The 8869-nt window shown below is 36.5% G+C and overlaps 1 pseudogene; it reads right to left on the bottom strand.

The window, feature by feature from the left end:
• Positions 1-5520: 5520 nt before the first annotated feature.
• Positions 5521-5735, bottom strand: LOC129069560 (60S ribosomal protein L38-like; annotated as a pseudogene).
• Positions 5736-8869: the final 3134 nt, after the last annotated feature.

Raw genomic sequence — 8869 nt, 5'->3', positions numbered from 1 at the left:
AAAAAGAATATTTCCTGTTAAAATATGCTACATTTGATCCATTTAGAGATAATTTGATAGGAAAATGATTTAAGTGAAAATAGATAAAGCTCTTCTTATATGGGACCATGAATCTTTGCTCAAAGAAAATTTTAGGGAGGTGGGTTCTAGCTCATTTTAAGAAATACTTTTTTTAAAACAACTAATGCAGTAGTTTTCTTTATCGAGTAAGTAATCAGAGACTGACTTACAAACTATCATTGATTCTGTAATAATGAATCATGAAATGAATTGAAAATTAAATTTAGCTCTAGGGCCTTTTCCAAAGCAAGATTCTGTAATTATAACCTGGGATAATTTAGGCACCCAAGGAAAGAAAAATTAACTTTAAATCATGAACCATTAAGTGTGATGCACTGTGATTCCCCTTTAATTTAGAGAAAAATTCTGTTATGCTTCAGAAAGATTATAATACTGAGGGCACTTGAGGGCTGAAAATTTGCTTGGAGTTGTTTAGGATCCCAGATCCACAGTTTGGAGCCAAGAGAAGATGGTGAGGACTCAAAAAAGGAGTAAATGGAAATGTAGGCAGAAATACAGAAATATAGTACCTGGAAATGTTGCATGTAGAATGAATACTTCCAGCAGCCTTCTTACATAGATAAATTCTGACTTTTAAACCATTCATCCTTCACAAACTAGATAGTCTCAGGCTTCTATTCTAGACGAGTGTTTTTTGCTGGAGTTCATTTATTGGGTCATGCAGCAGTCCACTGTAGATCAGTCAGGTTAGTCCTTCCAGAATTGGAGGGCACCCTAGGGATAAAGGACTAATGCAGATGGGCTGTTGTTTATTAAAGTTAGAGAATGTAAGACTTCAAATATAGCCAGGGTAAAGCAAAAAGTGAAAAGTAACTGGTTGCTATTAGAACCATCTTAAGTCTCAACAATTATAAAAATATAAATGTCTCCCCTTTACAATTATAAATTGAAGATTCAAAGTTATCCAAGTTACTGTTGGAGAATGTGAAATCCTGGAAAATAGAAAAGTTAATTGAGAGTGAGATTTTCCAATTGTTTATAAGGTCCTTATATTGTCTTTTTTTGTTAAAATTAAAAATGTAATAATATTAGAAAGTTAGTATGTTGCTAACAAGGCTCTTCTCTACTAAAATCATTTCTTAAAAATCAAAGCAATAGGAAGATTTTAATGTCCAACTACCTATAGTGTCTGAATCAGTTTATTTTTGTAAATTATTTTTGACTAAATATCCCAAAAACAAATCAATGTAAAAGATTGTTAGTATTTATTTGCTTACAGGTATAAAAGAAAGTAATGTGAAATGTTTTTTTAAGAAAAGAGAAGAATTTTATTATGAGCCAATTCATACTGTTGCAAATATCTTGGATCCAAGGCTGAAAGGCAGAAATGTAAATAATGATAGCACTGCTGCTGCTGCCCTAGATTAAATTACAAAACAAGCAGCACATTTAGAAATTTATGCTGGAAAAATCTTTCAAATGTGTCTGAATACAGAGCAGTTACAGTGTTTGTGCAGTCATGCAGTTTGGAATTGTGCCAAGTGTAACGCTCTTACTCCTGGTCCCACCCTCCTGATGAGGAATCTGAAGGCCAGGTTACAATTCAAGGCCTCTATGGCTGGCTTAAGTTCCTACCCAGTGTTACAGAGCTTTCAGTCCTACTATATTTGCTAGTGAAATAATAATATTAATAACCTTTGGTGCTTATTATGTACCAAACATTATGCAAGATTAATTTTATATTTTGTCTCAATTACATTTCACAACAAATCCATGAGGTAAGTATTCTTATGTTCAGATGGGGAAATTGATGCTCCGTAAAGGTTAAGAAAAATTGATCAAGATCAAATTGTTCTATCTGCTCATTTAGAGGTCTATTGAAATATCAGTAATCTCTCCTGGTGTCAAGAAGAATTTTTTTTTTTATCATAAGGCCAAGTATCTTAGAACACCACAGTAAGTTCTCCCAAGCCTGAACATTTAGCTTCTGCCCTCACAGATAATTCCCATTAGCAGGAGTTTTTGTCTGTTATTCCTGCTTGTTGCTTTCAGACACACCAATCAAAAGTAGTCAGTGGCCCTCCATAGCTGTGCTTCATGATAGTTCTTGTACCAGACCCCAGTCTTATGGGATCCATAGTAGCAATGTAACTTGATATTACTACAGGGTCTTCAATGTACCCTTACTGGCAGACACAAGTAATAGGTCAAAGACTTTTACCTCTGCTTCAAGGAAATCATTCTATAAAACACGAGCTAGCTTTCCCATCCTAATTGCCTATCTCTGATTTAAACAAAATTTACAGATTTAAAATTGGTGTGGAATGAAGCAAGGTTTCTCCAGCTTGGAGAAAGATGATTTTCTCTACAGTTGCTCCTGAGACTGGAGCCACATTGAATCTCTGTGCTCCATAAGGAGTGTTTGAGTGGAGGGAGGAAACTAGGAATTAAAAGGGGCTTCTATGTTCCTTAGACACGAGTTCAGGCATTATTGGAAATTAGTAAAGAGGCTTTGCACTCAGTACTTCTCTATCCTATTCTTCCTTGATTCCATGTTTTTCTAAAATAAAATTTGAATCAGATATATGTAAGAAAGATCCCCTAAAGCTCCATCCAATGAATTGGGGGAGACTGAAAATCTAGGCATCATCTGGAAAGGTTGCTACAAAGTATTCCGCAGGTAGAGGGATTTTAGGCCAAATGAAAGGAGTCCATTGCTAAGACTGGTATAGCAGGTTTCCTGTGGAAGACTTTGTTTCCCTCTAGTAATGCTCTAATCAACCAGTGTGAGCAACAGTTGTGTAAGGCAGTGGCTCTGTCTGACTTTAGTTTCTTGGATTGTACTCTGGGGGAGCGGGGGTGTGTGTGTGTGTGTGTGTGTGTGTGTGTGTGTGTGTGTGTGACTCTCTCCGTGCGATTAGTGTTTTTCTATACAACACAACACTGAGAAAAACATTTTAAACCGTGTTTGCCAGGAAAAGTCCGTTCTCCTTAGAATTCAAAGTGAAACCAACACCACACTTTACAGAGATATAGATGGTAGGATTATTGCAGGGAAATGTCACCCCACTTGCCCCAGGAAGCAGAAGTTCTTTTATTGCTGCTTAACCACTTCTTGCCCATTACTGTGGTAGGTTGGCTCCTTTCACACAAATTACCTCAGGAGATCTTTTCAGATAGCATTGTGTCTGCCCTGTTCATGTTTTTCTAAGACTCTTGCTTATTCTTAGCACTTGGATGGAATTTCTGCTATAGGATTACCATGGAATACACACACACAGAGTTTCAGAGTTGCATTGAATTACACTTTTTGAAAATTCAGACCTAATTTTCCCAAACCTCTACCTGGTTCACAAATGGCCTTACCTCCAAAGCCCTAGAATCAAATTCTCTTCCCTCTACCTTCTCCCCTCTGTGTCCTCTCTTATCAAAGTCACCAGGCTACACTAAATTGCATGCCTTTCTGTGTTGCATGCTTCCTATGGGCAGCCTAGCTCACAAAAAGAGAAAATTGGACTATGTAAACACACTTTTTTTAAATATACTATAAACATATAAGATATATAAGTGGAATCATACAGCATTTTTCCTGTAGCATCTGGCTTATTTCACTTAACATAATGTTTCAAGGTTCATCCATATGCAGCATATATCAGAATTATATTCCTTAAAGTTGAATAACATGCCATTGTAAGGACAGACCATCCATTTGCCTGTTGATATATATTTATGTTGTCCCCCTTTCAGCTACCATGAATGGGAATCTTATAAACTTTCATGTAAAAGTTTTTGCTTAAAAACCTGTTTTAACTTCTTTTGTAGATATAGTTAGGAATGCAAATTTTTGTGTCATATGGTAATTATGTTTGACATTTTGAAAAGTCATCAAACTGTTTTCCACAGTGGTTGTAGCATTTTTACATTCCAGCCATCAATGTACAAGAGTTCTAATTTCTCCACAGCCTCACCAACACTCGTTATTTTCCATTTAAAAACATTTGTTATTGCTATCTTAGTGGGTGTGAAGTGGTATCTCATTGTGGGTTTGATTTGTTATTTCCTTGATGAAGGAGTAAATGAGGATCAGAGAAAAAACAAATGTTTTTGTTTATCTGTTACATACGCTACACCAGGAATAAGAAAAACTTTCTTTCGGAACAGATCTATAAGATAGATAGTAATATTACTTTCGTAAATGAGGAAACTGAGATTCAGAGAGCCAAAATACCCGAAGTCACACAAATAGGTGGTGAAGTCATGTCACCCATACAGTTTAACCTCAGAGTCTGTACTTTTAACCACAATGACATTCTGAAACTAAACTAAAATGTCCCAAAGAGCAGATACCATATCTCCTTGTGTTTTTTATGCTTGACAGTATTGGACTTCGCACACAAGAGGAACTCCAGAAATATCTGTTAACCAATCATGGGAATTTTTAAAGCCCTGCTTGAAAGGCTCAGAATTATTAAAACAGAAATTGTATGAGTAGGATAATCATAACTAGAAAGGGTTTTATTAATACTACTTGCTGCAGCTGTTCAGATCTGAGTCCTTCTTATCTGTTTTCTCCCTGGAAGCTATGTTTTCTTTTCTTCAGTATCTACATTTTTCTGTGTACTGTGTACATAAGAGAGGAATTTTAAAACCCCTCTTGTGAAAAGACATTCTTCCTGCTTAAAGTTCAAACTTAAAACCAATCTTGCATTTTGTGCAAGCATGTATGCTAAGAAAAAGAATTAAAATAAAAGTATTTACAACCTCTAATCCTCACAAAATCCACTAAAGAGAATTCTGTCCTTGCAGTTCCTGGACTTTGTTCCAAAGATCAGGATAATGGTTAAGAGATAGAAACGGAACAAACCAGGATTTGTTTTATTTACATTAAAAGTTTAGACAATTACCAAAAGAAAAATTCATTTAAGTTAGTTGTAAGTGTTTTAGGTAATTTTGAGAGAGATGGAGATTGAATTATCTTTTATGTCGTAATGAATGGAAATTTTGTGGAGTAAATGAGTGAAAATTATTTTTTTAAAGATAGTTTGCTATGTGTTGTGAAAGGCATAGTAAGAGTGAAAAAATGAAATATAAGGACTTTGTAAATATTTTTTGGATCATAGACAGGTATTTATTTGGATACTGATACCATGCTGAGATTGCCATGAGGTAGATTAATTTTATATATGTTACATTAGGAAGGTAATATCTAATTTTAGCATTTTAGCAAGGGTGTGAGAATCTAAGTTGGTGCAGCCACTTTGGGGCATATTCTGGCTGTTTTAGTAGAAGTGTAAATGTTAATAATTTATGACACACCAATTCCATTTCTTTCCTGGAGAAAAATATACACATGCATTAGGAGATATGTACAGAATATTTTCTAAATACTTCAAAAAGTTGAAAACAGACTGGTTGTCCAATAATAGAGAAATAGTTAAAAAAATTGTATATTTGGATTTTTAAAAATTTAACATTTTAATACAGATAAACATATCTGGTTCATTTCACCTCCTTCACTGCCAAACCCCAGGGTAGGAACTGCTTCAGTTTCTCAGCCTTTTCTTTGTGATGACCAAGGTATAAAAGTATTTGCTGCATTGGACTTTAAATTTCACATTGTCTTTATTTTTCTTGATCTTGACAAATTTGGCATCCTTTCTCCTGGCTGTGAGCAGGAAGTCCTTGATTTCCTCAATTTTGCGAGGCATGGCTACGAGGCGCACAGAGTGCATGGAGGAACATTGGATTATCCCCCCTATTCCTAGTGTATATATTTGGTTTTTCTGATGTCAGCATCACGGTGAAGTGAGAAGACCCCTTTATATGTCTCCTTAAATTTAAAGTTGGACAATTATAATTTAACAAAGTTTCCTCTGCTCAACACACAAACATACCTGAGAGATCAATGCATTGGTACATCAGAAGGTGGGCATATTGGAATGCATAGAGGAGGTAGGATGGGAGAAGGACAAAGATGGTATTGACAGACACAGTTTGGTGCTGCCCTGACCCCAGTCAACAGCAGTGATGGAAGTGTTAGGGTGTGGTCTCTACACTATGGTTCAATGGGGTGTAGCAGGGGCAAAAGCAGCCTTGGTGCCCAAGAAGCTGTCTCCCTGTATTGTAGCAGAACCTGGCATCAGTAGCCAAGATGCCTCTAAGAACACAGTGGGCCTGTGGTCATTAGTAACTAGCAGAGAGCACTACCAGCTTGCAAACCCAGCTCTTCTCCACTGCCCATACCCCTCCCCCACCGTGGTGGTGCCTCAAAACTGAGGCAACCCAGACTCAGCAAGGACAATCATCGCCCTGGTCACCCAGTAGTCTATTTCCATGCCAACCTTCCCACCCCCCTGCCCCAGAAGTGCCAGTTCAGGTAAGAGGAAAAAGTTGTGCTATAGCACCATCTACTGGAAAACAAAGGATAAATTTCTTAATTACCAACCCGCTGAACTGTTATGATCAAAATGGTACCTAAATCAGTAAACAGTCCAGTACTTCAAATGCTCTGGCATAGAAACAATACATGAAGTAGCATTCACCAAGGAAACATGGTAACACGGACAGAGAGTGACAAGCCCAGTAACCAAACTCTAAGTCATGGAAGACTGTGATTTAAATGACAGAGAATTCAAGATTGCAGTTGTGAGGAAACTCAACAAGATACAAGAAAACTCAGAAAGGCAGAACAGTGAACTCAGTAATAAAACTGATGAACAAAAGAAGTACTCTACCAGAGAGGTTGGCAGTGTAAAAAAGAACCAAACAGAAATTCTGGAGCTGAGGAACTCAGTTAAATGAGATGAAGAATGCATTATAAAGCATTGGAAATAGAGCAGACCAAATGGAAGAGAAAATTAGGGAACTTGAAGACAGATCTCCAGAAATTATTTGGGCAGAAGAGAGCTATTAAACATTAAAAAAAAGTTACAAAAACTCTACAAGATTTGACTCCATTAGAAAAAAAACAACAACATAAGGATAATGGGTATCTCACAAGGAGAAGAAAGGAAGAAGAAAACAGAGCTTATTGAAAGAAGTAATTAATGAAGACATCTGAAATCTAGGGAAGGAACTGGTCATTCAAGTGCAAAAAGCTAACAGAACACCTGATTATTTCAAAGCAAAAGGATCTCTAAGACACATTACATTAAAACTATCTACAGTTAATGATAAAGAAATACTCAAGGTATCCAGGATATAAAAGTCAGTAGCCTACAAAGAAAGCTCCATCAGACTATCATCAGATTTCTCAGTAGAAACCCTCCATGCCAGTAGAGAGTGAAATAATATATTCAAAATACTGAAAGAGAGGGAACAATCAAGAATGATGCATATAGCAAAGTGGTCCTTTAGCTATAAAGGAGAAATAAATGTTTTCCCAAACAAAAGCCAGAGAAACTTATTGCCACAAGATCCAGATTATAAAAAATGTTGAACCCTGACCAGCATAGCTCAGTTGGTTGGAGTGTCGTCCCATAAATCAAAGGGTCATGGGTTCGATTACCAGTCATGGCATGTGCCTCGGTTGCAGGTTCCACCCCCAATCATGGTGCACAGGAGAGACAACTGATCAATGTTTCTCTCTCACATGGCTGTCTCAATGTCTCTCTCTCCACTGCCCCCTGCCACCACCTCTACTTCTCCTCCTCCTCTTCCTCCTCCTCCTCCTGCTCTCTATAAAATCAATAAGCATGTCCTTGGGTGAGAACTAAGAAAAAAAAGAAGTGTTGGAAGTGGAAGAAGCTCTTCTATCTGAAACAAAAAGACAAAAGTATACAAAACTCCAAGTAAGGTGATAAAGAGACAGAAGAAAGAAAATGCAATTATATTTCAGAATATAATAATAAGTGCTTCATTATAACATAAAGGTTAAGGGGGGAAGTATTAAAATAAGTATAGATACTGCAATTTGGTAACAAGCATACAACATAAAAAGGGATAATTTATAACAACGAAACATAAAAGGGGAGAAGGTAAAAGACTGAAATTGTATAAGCAAATAAAGATGTTATAGAAGAAAAAGGACTACTTTATCTAGCAGACACCATATACAAAACTCATAATTATATGTTGTCTTTGGAAGACCCATTTCAACTTCAAAGACAAACAGGCTCAAAATGAAGGGGTGGATGATACTCCCAAGTAAGTGGTATCCGGAGGCAAAAAAACTGGTGTAGCCATACTTATATCTGACAAAATAGATTTCAAGACAAAAAAAGATAATATGAGACAAAGATGGACATCTTAAAATGAAAAAGGACAATCAAGAAGATATAGCAGTTATAAACATATATGCATCCAATGTAAGAGCACCAAAATATATAAAGCTATTATTAAAAGACCTAAATGGAGTAATTGACAATAATACAATAACAGTAGGAGACTTTAATACCCAACTAACACCAATGGATTGCTAATCCAGAGAGAGGGTCGACAAGAAAACATTGGCATTAAATGACACATTGTACTAGGCAGTCTAAGTTGATATTCATATAATTTTCCACCCCAAAATGACAGAATACATTTTTCTCAAGTGCACATGGAATATCATAAAGGACAGGTATTGACACACAAAATAAGTCTCAAACTCAAGCAGATTGAAATCATACCAAGCATTCTCTCCAATCACAAAGGTATGAAAATGGAAGACAACTATAAGAAAACTGGAACAATTAGGAAATATGTGGAGATTAAACAACAAGCTACTGAATGACTACTGGGTCAATAAAGAAATAAAAGAAATCATCCCTGGCTGGTGTGACTCAGTGGATTGAGCTCTGGCTTGCAAACCAGAGTTGCCAGTTCAATTCCCAGTCAGGGCACATGCCTGGGTTGTGGGCCAGGT

Source organism: Pteronotus mesoamericanus, unplaced genomic scaffold (assembly GCF_021234165.1).
Source record: "Pteronotus mesoamericanus isolate MK-2021 breed Mesoamerican mustached bat unplaced genomic scaffold, CSHL_Meso_final contig_226, whole genome shotgun sequence".
NCBI classification, from domain to species: Eukaryota; Metazoa; Chordata; class Mammalia; order Chiroptera; family Mormoopidae; genus Pteronotus; species Pteronotus mesoamericanus.
Note: the sequence above shows the minus strand (reverse complement) of the source record. Positions and strands in the feature narration are given on the sequence as shown.